At 39.9% G+C, this 11,847-nt stretch overlaps 1 protein-coding gene across 1 annotated transcript in view; it reads right to left on the minus strand.

Moving 5' to 3' along the window:
• Positions 1-11,536, minus strand: part of gpr4 (G protein-coupled receptor 4) — a 56,209-nt gene extending 44,673 nt beyond the window's left edge. Inside the window, exon 1 of the mRNA XM_032512074.1 lies at positions 11,358-11,536. The gene's annotated coding sequence lies outside the window, so the exon portion shown is untranslated. The remainder of the gene's footprint in view (positions 1-11,357) is intronic.
• Positions 11,537-11,847: the final 311 nt, after the last annotated feature.

Genomic DNA, 11,847 nt, shown 5'->3' on the forward strand with positions numbered 1-11,847 from the left:
AAATACAGCACATTTACATTTACATTTACATTTTGTTGAGTTATTATTACACAATACTTTTTCTGACTTTTTTGAATCCCCGACAAATAACCCATATTACCCCAAAACTACCCAAAAACTAAACTAAACTAGCAAACACACTTTAAAAACAAATCAAATTAAACTGTGAAAACAAAAAGTCAGAACGAACTAAAAATAAAAACTAACCTTGCCTGTTGGTCACCTACCCAATGAAGCGTTCAATTAAACTTCCCTGGTGGATTAGTTACCCCAGCACTCCATGCTAACAAGGTAATAAGGTATTGTACAGCTGACTCTGTCGGATTGTATTATTTACTGTCTAAATTGGCTTCTTTTGTTACAACTACTACAATAACTTTGAGATGGGTAGGGTAGGGTAAACAATTAATCAAAGTCAATCAAATTTAATCTGAATCTGAAACAATATCCACATAACAATATGTAGTAAAACACAAAACAAGTGAGAATCACTGGTGTAGCTGAATAAGAGGGCCGTTTAACCCTTGTGTGGTATTCGGGTCAAATTGACCCTTTTCAAACTTTTAGAGGAAGAAAATTGGTACAAGTTACATTTTTGTAGCTGAAAATCAACAGTCTTGCCTTGTTTTGTGTGATAAACATGTATTCCTACTCAATTCAGAAAATTATTCTGGATAAGACCACTTATGTTTTTCCCATAGTGGATTTTTAACATGAATTGTAACATTATGACAAAAGACGAACCCCACTTCCATTTTTTTATTGTGTTCTAGTAGAGACTGATTGCATTCCCTAAACATAGTGTATACTGCATGTTACCTTAATTGTTTGAAATTTCGATGAAGACAATATTTGTTGATAGATTATGAAGTAAAATTTTATTTTCTTATTGTTTGTAAAACCCCAAATAAGTCACGGGTCAATTTGACCCGAGGGACATGAGAGGGTCCCAAAAGTGAAGACAATACAAGGGTTAAATCAAGAGCAGTCCCAACGTAACACATTTTCAAGCATCATCTTGAACGTCCCAGTGGAAACAAGTTGTTCTAATTTGAGAGAACCCTGAAGCCAGTTACATCTGTGGCCTATAATTCTTCAGCTACAGAGATTTAAAAGGCACCCAGTGCCAAGGAAAGGCGAAAGTTGAGAAAGTTAAACTCCATGCACATGTCCTCTGACGCAAACCAAGCAACAAGCAGGCGAGAACCATTTGTTCAAATTCTGACTCCCACAGAAACAGAAGCTCGGAGCTGTCTTCTGTTCTGCTTCACTAGTGGAGATGGGCATCGGTTCCAGCAATGTAAATGTGCTGTATTTATATAGCGCTTTTCCAGTCTTAACGACTACTCAAAGCGCTTTTACATCATACAGGAAACATTCACCATTCACACACATTCATCCACTGTGGCCGAGGCTGCCGTACAAGGTGCCTCCTGCTCATCAGATAAACACTCACACACATTCACACTCCGATGGGCAACTCAGGGTTCAGTGTCTTGCCCAAGGACACTTTGACATGGGACTGCAGGGCCAGGGATTGAACCACCAACCTTCCAATTGGCAGACAACCACTCTACCACTGCGCCGCTCTACTAATCAGCCGTGCCCAACTGGGTGTCATTGTAGTATCACTGTAAAACAGTTTTAACAAAGAATAGCAAAAAAACTGTGCAGCAGGAAATGAATATGTGTAGTACAGCGGCCACATCAGAAAAGAAAAGTCCAGTTCCAGCGGCGTAATGTAAATTTCATGCTCACACACACACACACACACACACACACACACACACACACACACACACACACACACACACACACACACACACACACACACACAGGAAATCCCAACATTAGAAGCAAAGTGCATGACGTCAAACTCTTTTGACAACATTTCACAGATCCTCAGATCCTGTGGTTTTCGCACGACATCAGTGTTGCGTTATGCGATGTTGTGCTGCTATATCATGTTGTGTTACAGTATAATGTGATAAAGTAATGCAGCGGGTGTCGATCCTTCAGTCAGCCAGGCTAGCTGTTAGTGTCATTCTCTACCACTGTAGCCTTTCTGACCTTTAATCACAGTGATTACTTAACCACAGAGGCTCTTAAGTGCTGCTTATCAGAACTCCTCTGGAGAGCAATTACACCATCACTGCTCTCTCTTTCACATTCACGCTCCTCTGAAGATCCTTTTTTTATCCTCCTGTCCTCTCACCTCCATCCATCATGCTTTTTCTCATCTTTAGCCTGTCTCCTACTGCTCTCCTTTCTTTCTGTCCCTCTCCTTTCTCCTCTGCTCCCCAAGTTAATGCTCAGCTCACATTTTTCCTACTGTCCTTTAAAGACTCAGTCTTTTGTCTCCTATTTCCAGTTGGTTGTATCTCATCTCCTGTCTATGGGTTTCCTTTCCCAATCCAATTTTTCTAATCCATCTCATAGATTTTGAGATATTTCACAGGATAACTGAAAACTTTGACCTGCGGGTGCGCTAAATGAAAAGTCATGGGATCACTCAAAGTCCTTAGGGTTCGTCGTCTAAGCACCATAGACACATGTAGCGACTTGCAGTTTTTGCCTATTGCTTCCACACAGAAATCAAAAGTATTACAAAATTATCAAAACCTTACACTCAGGAAGCAAAACACTGGCCCAGATGTGCATAAGCACAATGTCGGATGCAAAACACTAAACATACTTGTATATATTAGACACAGAAGTATATCATGATGTCACTTCCTTGCAATTCCAAAATGATTGCTTAATTGACACACCAATCAGGTTTAAGCACTTTATACAGTTGTTTTCAATTGCTAAAACACAATTTTGCAAACTAGGCTGGTTTTATCCAAATACTTAACACAATTCACAAAACCACACCCAGAAACTGCAACATACCTCATATATCCAGCAAAATGAAGCACTGCAACTAAACTACATATAGCATTATCAAAATCCAACTTTTGCACCAAATGGCAAACACTTCATTCATATTACCAGATTCTTGTCTAACCAACTACACACTGTGGGGCATAATGAAAAGCACTCTCATCTTTAGCATGCTTTGCCATAATACTAAAATAGTTATAATAGTTCAAATTGTAGAATTCTTCAGATGCTGTTGAAACATTGCGTTCTTTTTTATATTACAAAAAAGGCTAAAACTAATAAAAACTAAATTAAAATTAAGAATTTTCAAAAAATGAAAACTAAACTAGCAAACCCGCTTTAAAAACTAATTAAAACTAAACTGAATTTAAAATCAAAAAGTCAAAATGAAATAAAAACAAATGAAAAATGCAAAACTAAAATAACCTTGGTTTGGTACTGCCAATTTGTTTTGTTTTGTCATGATGAAAAAAATCGTGGCAGAGAATCACAATATCAATTTTAAGCAACAAAATAAAAAAAAATTGTAATTTGTAATTTTTCCCCGAATCGGGCAGGCCTAGTCTTATGCAGAGAACCGTGTTCAGTGCATTTAAAAAGTGCCGTTTTGAATTTCCAAATGTGTGTAAAGCAGAAAATGTGTTTAGACTTTTGGAGACTGGAGAAGAGGTTTTGCTCTCTGCGTGTCAGTTTAAATAATTGTGCTATGCATGTCATGTTAGTGTGTTAGCAATTGGAAAAAAAACTGTTAAATGCAGCAGGTAAGTCTAGTATTTTCTTTACTGTATTTTCAGATCCTTTTATTGTTGTTGTTTTTTACTGTAATTGTAACCTGTACTGGATACAGTATTTTATGATTGCACCCTACTGTAGTACTGTTAGCATGAACATGGGACATGTTTTGTTGTGATTGTCCATGTTGACATGTTGACTGATTTGAGTAGATGGAGAGAAATGTATAAATGAGGATATTATATTTTCCTCAATCTGCAACATTGGTCTTGTGTAGTGTTTGGGGAAGTGATTGTGTATTTGCACTTGCTCTGTGTATTTCATTTACAGTACTCTAATCACTGAGAAGTAGAATTGCTAAAAGTGTTTAGGTTGGCAACAGCAGTGTGTAACTGGTTCAAACTGAATTAAGTCACATGTGATGTGGTTGTTTCATATGGTAACAAAATGTTGTTGTTTTTTTAAATTACTGTGTGATTTTGAGTGTTTCATTTTGCAAAGGGTCTGAGGTGTTCTGCTAATTGTGTGTGTGTGGTTGTGTTAATTGTGTGTAGGGTTTAAAAAAAACAAAAAAAAAACGCTCCCAGTTTTCAAAATATTGGTTAAAGGACAATTCAGGCGCAAAATAAACCTAAGGGTTAATAACCTGAATTGAGTCAACCCTTAGTGGTATGAAACAGCGATTTGTTTTTACTCTACCAGTGCCCCAAAAACTAGTGTTATAAGCTAATCAGCGGTTTGCGCTAGCTTGTTAGCTAGAGACACATTAGCATGTAAACATATCCCAGAGAACAGTCGATTCTGTACACATTCGTTGTGTTATTTATCCCTAGGTTCATTTTGCACCGAAATTGTCCTTTAAGCAATCGAGAAAAAAAACTGTAAGTGGCAATCTATTGTTTGAAAAAACTAACTTGTGTTCTTTGATTTGATGAGGACGAAGAGAGGCTAGAGTGCCGATTGAGAATTAACAAAAAGGTGTAATGAAACAGCATGATGAAGATGATGTGACAAAGACAATAAGACACAAAACATAATAACACTGCAGCTGACAGCAGAGTGCACCATGTTCCCTCTTCAGAGACATATCAAACAGCCCTGAACATTTGTAAATCACACACATACTGTATATTCCCGGCCCCTGGGGGCCGTATCTTTTCACCTGGTGAAAAACCCATTTTTATTGGTCTGCCGTTTGCACAGCGACGTGTAGGACATGTCTTGTTGGCTTCTTCGTTGTCCAATGAGGAAGTACATGGCTCTTAACTCTGCCCCTTTAGGGTCGTTTTTGGTCTCGGATCAAAAGGTTCTATCATGTAAATGAGAAACTCTCACAAAAACACAGGAATCAACATTCCATTATCTTAGCCTAGTCTGAGACACCGGGGGTTGGAGACAGAAGGTCACTTCCTTCTTTCTATATGTTAAATGCCAGACTTGACCTAATCAATTCTTTAGATTCTAGGGTTGGTGTCAAGCAGTGGAATGCTAATTAAGGCTAGATCAGTATCGAATCAATCGGGCTACAGAGTAGTGTGCATAAAACAGAAGTACGTTGTTTTCAGAACTTTGTTTTTTATCTTTTTAAAATACAACACTATCATATGTTGAAATATTTCCGTCTGAAACAAAGTGATGGACTGACCAGCATAGCCATCCACCGGAGCCAGCTGGCTCAAAAAATAAAATAAAATAATACTATTAACTGTTTTGTTTTTAAACTACAAAAAGACATAAGTTGGTTCTTAAATTCCTGCTTTAGTCCACACTCACTCTTGTGCGCTATTTCAACCAAACGTACTATCCCATTCTGTTTCAATACACAGTTCAGCGCGGCCTGTTGTTCTGGGAGACCGATGATACAGTGGGCCGTGTTGAAAAGGAGTCGAATGTGTGTTTGTCTCCCAAACTTTACCCAAGGGTGAACGCATTCATTTAAATGTCACACCCCACTCTGACTTCTGATGGAGACGGTGAACGAGCAGGGAGGAGAGAGATCTGTCTTGGCCTGGGGTGGAGGGGGACCAGGTTTGGGTCGTGCCGGTGTATGTGTGATTGGGTCTGGAGAGGTAAAAGGAACCGGTACGTAAGTAAAGCTGGGGCTCTTAGCTAACCACAGTCATCCTTCTGCCTTCAAGGTTGAAGCAAAAAAAAATAAAAGGTACAGATTATCTTTCCAAAGAGATCAGAAGTAGTTCAGTACAAGGGACGGAGGAAGAGAGGAAGAGGAGAGGATGGTTTACTTCTAATATTATTATAAATGATGCATTGAAATACAGAAAGAAAGTCGGTATTGCATGTTAATTTATTATTACTAATCTATATACGTTTCACAGTCAACAACGCAAGTTAAAAGCTGAAAAAATGTGTAATCAGACGAGAGAGACAGCATGGGGATGGAAGAGAGAGCTGGACGGAAAAAGATAGAATGATTAATATCATCATATAATAAATAACAATAATGATAAAACAGAGAGCCAACTGACTTAAAGATCTTTGCAGTAGGGAGGGAGGGAGGGGTGGAGAAGAGGGCAGACAGAGAAGAGGAGAAAAGGAGATTCTACTGATTTTAATATTACGACTGGAGATGAAAGCAGGAGTTCTGTAGGAGGAACAGGGGATTCATTGTGCCGACTCTTAAATAAAAACCCCATTAAGGTCTGTTGAAGCATTTCCCTGCAGCTCGATGAAGCCCGGTGCTTTCTGGGAGATCACGTCTCCGTCTCTCTCCCTCCCCGAGGTGGCTCGACAGCTTAACTTCACATGTACTCCTTGTTATACACGCATCCAAACCCTCGACGTTGTCTAATCGTACTGAAAGCTGAATGGTGTTCCTAAGCCTGTTTAGCATTTCTCTAAGAAGAAGAAGCTTGTTTAGCATGAAACTCAACTTCCACAGGGCGAGATAATCCATCACAGTAAACATGAGTCGGTGATTTGATTTGGTCAAATTTAAAGTTGCGTGATTTCTCATCTGTGTTGCATTTCGTTTCCCTCTGTTCCTTTCTGACATGCGCATTAAGAAACGGAAGACTCTTGCCAGGAAATAATTCACATCATCACAATTAATCAAATTTTAATCATGATCACGATTTGGCTTCCCATGATCAAATTCGCGTGATAGAGCAATATTTCTAATACATCTTTTTGTTCATAGAAAGCTCTGTATCAAAGTTTGATTTCTTTGCAAAGCCAATCTAGCGCTCCGTTAACCACTGTCTGATCACGTGCCTCCATGAGCCAATCAGAGTTGTTCCCTGTTGTTCCGGGCTGCTTAGTGTCTCGATGTAGACCGTCACAGAGGACAGAGTAACATGAGGGAAATTCAGATAGCAGTTGGTCATAAGGCTATAAACTATCTTAACAAAGAAAACAAAAAAACTGTCAATCGCATTCCAACAATACTAACGTTAGCAAACTTAACACTTTTCTGTTATTTCCACTTCAACCAAACTGTAGAAACTCACCAAACAATATCTAGCAACTGTGAATTTATGGATTAGTAATGACACCGATTAGGCCCGTCACGATTTTGCTGGACCATAAATTGTCCCACAAATTATTGCGAGAAACGATAATATTGTCGTTCGGAGAGCATATTCATCTAATCTAATGATCATTTTCATAATAATGAAAGATCAATAAACTACTATTTCTAGAGAATATTTAACACTGGAACTGGAAGGCATTTTAAAAAGGGCGAGTAAATGTTTCTACCAAAGTAGTTCTGTTTTCAGCCTTAACTTTGGCGAAGGTGCAGCTACTTTCTTCTCCTCCTCTGCAGGTCGGAGCTTCGCGGGGGCGGGCCGACACACACACACACACACACACACACACACACACACACACACACACACACACACACACACACACACACACAGAGGCTGGAGTACACACCAGACGCCAGCTACCACAACACTTCTGTTTGCTATCGTTTACCTCAGGCTAATTAATTAGCTAGTAGGTGGAGAGTTTTGGCAGCCAGTCTTCCAAAGGAAAGCACAATGAAATTAAATAACCGATCATTAACCGTTGACCGACAAGCAGGTAACGGAGTCTCACACTGACAGGGGACGGCTGCAGGCTTGTACCGGTTAATGTTGTGCGTTGTCGGACACGTGCAGCCACTTTCCCGAGAGCGCTCGCGAGACAGACAAGTCCACAGCAGCTGTGGCGTTTATGTCCGAGCCTGTCTCCACCGCCTCCACCGGCAGGTTGTTAATTCAATTCAATTCAATTTTATTTATAGTATCAATTCATAACAAGAGTTATCTCAAGCCACTGAACAGATTGACCACACTCCAGAATTTACAAGGACCCAACAGTTCTAGTAGTCTCCTCCAGAGCAAGCAACAGTGCGACAGTGGCGAGGAAAAACTTCCTTTTAGGCAGAAACCTCGGTCAGACCCAGGCTCTTGGTAGGCGGTGTCCGACGGGCCGGTTGGGGTTAGAATGAAGAGTGGCAATAACAAAAATAGAAAAAATTAGTAGTTTGTAGCAGTTCTTTGTAGTAGTTCATGGCATAGCAGGACGCTGTGCGGCATTACAAGGCACAGCAGGACGTAGCAGGACGTAGCAGGGCACTGCAGTGTAGCAGTTGAACATGGCATCACATGTTAACGTTGTAGTTTGGAATGAAAGGGAGAAAACAGGATGCAGAGTAACAAGGGGGATATTGCTCATAAACTTTGTTTTTTGTTTTTGACGGCGCCTTGCATTTCCTCTGTTTCTCGCTCTCTCTCCGCCAGGAGTCCCGCCTCCCCACTCAAAGACACTGACAAGAGGGCTCACTCCTCGTTACGCTAAGGAACCGAGAGTGGTCATCCAGTGTCTTTGGTAGAGAGAAAGAAGGAAAACAAACAAGCATGCAAATGGAAACTATCGCGGCCCGATTAATTGACTTATTGACCATCGCGACAGGCCTAACGCTGATACTACGAGCGACTGAGTTCAGTAGGGAGCGAAGCCGATTGGGTGAGTTGCTTCTTCATTTTACACGCAGGTGGTGGGACAGCTCACCTATTCAGTTGTTTGGATGGGACTCATATTTGTTCTACTTGGCGAGTCCTCACAGTGCAGCTGTTGAATTCTGACGCGGGAAGATGGAGCGCGTGCACGGCAGCCTCAAAAATCCAATAGGCAGTCCCGTGGTCGCGAATAACAGAAAAAGATTGTGAGAGAAGATTTTTGTTTTGTTTTCATTTTAGAACATCCCAACTACTTTTGGGATGTTACAGTTGCTTGAACAGGTATGACAGTCTTTCACGTTTTAATCACCGTCGTGTGTATTTTATATTGTGTATTTAATCAAGATCTCAATATTGCTCAAAATAACCGTGATTATCATTTTGGCCATAATCGTGCCGCCGTACTTTCACGTCCACATATTTTAAGTGCCAGCCCAAAGAGCAATGGATTCACAATTGTAACACAACATGATGAGAGGTGAAACAACAGGGTAACACTCAATCAACATGCAAACCTGCAGCTTCCTTAATGCTACGGTTCATGTTCGTTGATCATCTGTTTCTGACAGAGGAACATGAACGCACCGCTGTCGAGCAGCAGTATTGAGAGTCGGACCAATGCAGCATGACTGCTATGGCAGAAGAAATCTGGATCACCACCAAACTCTAATCAAGTAACTTCTCAGCTAAAGAACAAAGGCAATGTGTTCTCCAACTTTTTTTTTAAGATATCCTAATTGCAGACAGAATACTAAAGCCTTTCTTCTACTTCACTGGCAGAGGTAGAGATCTAAAATCTACAGACTGCTTTTCAAAATGGCAAAAATTCAACTATGTGGGCTTTAAATGAGCTATAACTCCAATCGACGCAGGTAGTATCCCTTTAACCCTCAGAGGTCTAAGGACATTTTTACATATCTTCTTGAATTCTCCTTTTAAGGTTTTTTTGCATATAATTTGATCCCCATGTGTTTCACATCAACTGTCCAGAACAAACTCAGCCTACAGTATAGTGACGCCCAAAATTGTTCCTGGAGCAACGTGTCATTTGGCCCAAAGGCAGAAATATTTCTCAAATCTCTTGTGAAAACATACCTACACTCAATTGTATTGGTGCTTTAAAATCAGTTTACAAACGTTTTGGGTTCGCTTGGACTCTCCGGTGCGTCTTTTGTCCTCAGAGGGTTAAATTTCATAGCAATTCACCGTAGAATCCATCGAGCTTGGTTCAACACATAAACTAAACTAGGCTCCACATCTCATCTGAAAGAATCGTTTTCTGGTCCCTGTACAGTCGGAGAGGTTCAGTGACACAAGTGGCTTATTTATTTGTTCAGTCTCATGATTTATTAATCGTCAGCAGTCGAAACCCTGGAGCTGTGGCAGACACACAAGTGCCTACTGTACTGAAACGCCAATGCTTCCAGCTCATCCCATAATCAAGTTACTAATGCAATTAGACTTGCTTTTCCAACAAGTTAAATGGGAGCAACAAAAAGAAGCAGCCTGCTGTGTGAAGAGTGGAAGTGATGTCAGATGTAGAAAACAGCTGAGTTCAAATTCAGGGGGAAAGAGCAGAGGAGACGTTCGTGTACAGCATGTTCTGACTTCATTTCTTTTATTCTCTGATGGTCTTAAACCCCCCACCCACACACACCCACACACACACAGTTTATTATGTCCAGTAAGAGCATTATGTCCACTTACTGTGGAGCGTTTCATCCAGTTCATAAACACTGAAGCATCGGTGACGGAATGCTATGGGATGTGAATACGCTGACATAATGACCTAATGATCCAACTGCCAGGAATAATCCTAACAACTACAGAAAATGTGTAGATTGACTGACGACTAAGTTCATCACTTTCATATTCCAGCAGTGACACATACAGGTTTTTAATATATATATATGTATATGTATGTATATGTGTATATATATATGTATATGTGTGTATATCTGTATATGTATATGAATGTATGTATATATAAACATATACATGTATATGCATATATATATATGTGTGTGTGTGTATATATGTATATGTATATATATGTATATATGTATATGTATGTATATATATATGTATATGTGTGTATATATATGTTTATGTATGTATATATATGTATGTATATATGTATATGTGTATATATATATATATATATATACATGTGTGTATATATGTGTATATGTAAATGTATGTGTATATATATGTATGTATGTACTATGTATGTACGTATATGTATGTATGTACATATATATATGTATGTATGTATGTATGTATATAATTTTTTTAGTCTTGATTTAGTGTTCACGTTTATTTACATTTGTGTGTGTGTGTGTGTGTGTGTGTGTCGCTACAATATATTAAAACAGCATCCTTATGGTTTACTAACTACTTATTATATTATTACTGTTTATTACCTGCTGTTATACTATTATTATTATATTCCTATGATCATTAGGCGACAACTCCAGCCCCTATAATTCACCTAACTCAGTTTGGTTGTTTGTGAAATTGACTATTGTAATTGTCATTCCTTCGGTATAGGTAAATGAAGTAGGCCTACATTTATTAATTAATGAGTAGCCTAAATGTGTATAAGTAGGTTAACGCATGAGCTCATTCGGCGCCCCAACGTACGGAGCGGAATTGAACTTTCTGTGGCAGGTGTCGGTTTCAGTTAACACGTTTCCCTCTCTTTGTGTGAAGAAAAGAGAAAAGAAGAGAGTGTAAAGCCACAGCCGAGGAAAGGCGCGACGCTGTACTCACGTTCAGCTCCTAAAGTCACCGCCGCCACCTCCCGAAAACACAGCGCGTATCCATCCAGAGGAAAAGTCGTTGCATTTCATTCAACCTCCGCGATAAACCGCTCAGTAGTGGTAGTGGTAGCGGTGGCGTTTAAACAGCCTCCGCAGCGCAGGACAGTGTGAGCAGAGCGGCAAGGGCCGGCAGACACACAGGGAGGGGGGGAGGGGGGAGAGAGAGAGAGAGAGAGAGAGAGAGAGAGAGGCGGCATTCTGCATGACTTGGTGACTGTTCCGCCTTCTCTCTCTCTCTCTCTCTCTCTCTCTCTCTCTCTCTCTCTCTCTCCCCCATGAACATAAAGTACAAATCAAGAGTATGATCAGTGGTGGAAGAAGTATTGAGAAATTTTAATTTTTAACCCTTGTGTTGTCTTCCCGTCAACCATGAAAAAAACCAACTGTTTTTTCAACATTATTGTCCCTTGTTCAATGTTACGGGTGCTTTTTTTTAAGTT

This window comes from Etheostoma spectabile, chromosome 3 (assembly GCF_008692095.1).
Source record: "Etheostoma spectabile isolate EspeVRDwgs_2016 chromosome 3, UIUC_Espe_1.0, whole genome shotgun sequence".
Classification (NCBI taxonomy): Eukaryota; Metazoa; Chordata; class Actinopteri; order Perciformes; family Percidae; genus Etheostoma; species Etheostoma spectabile.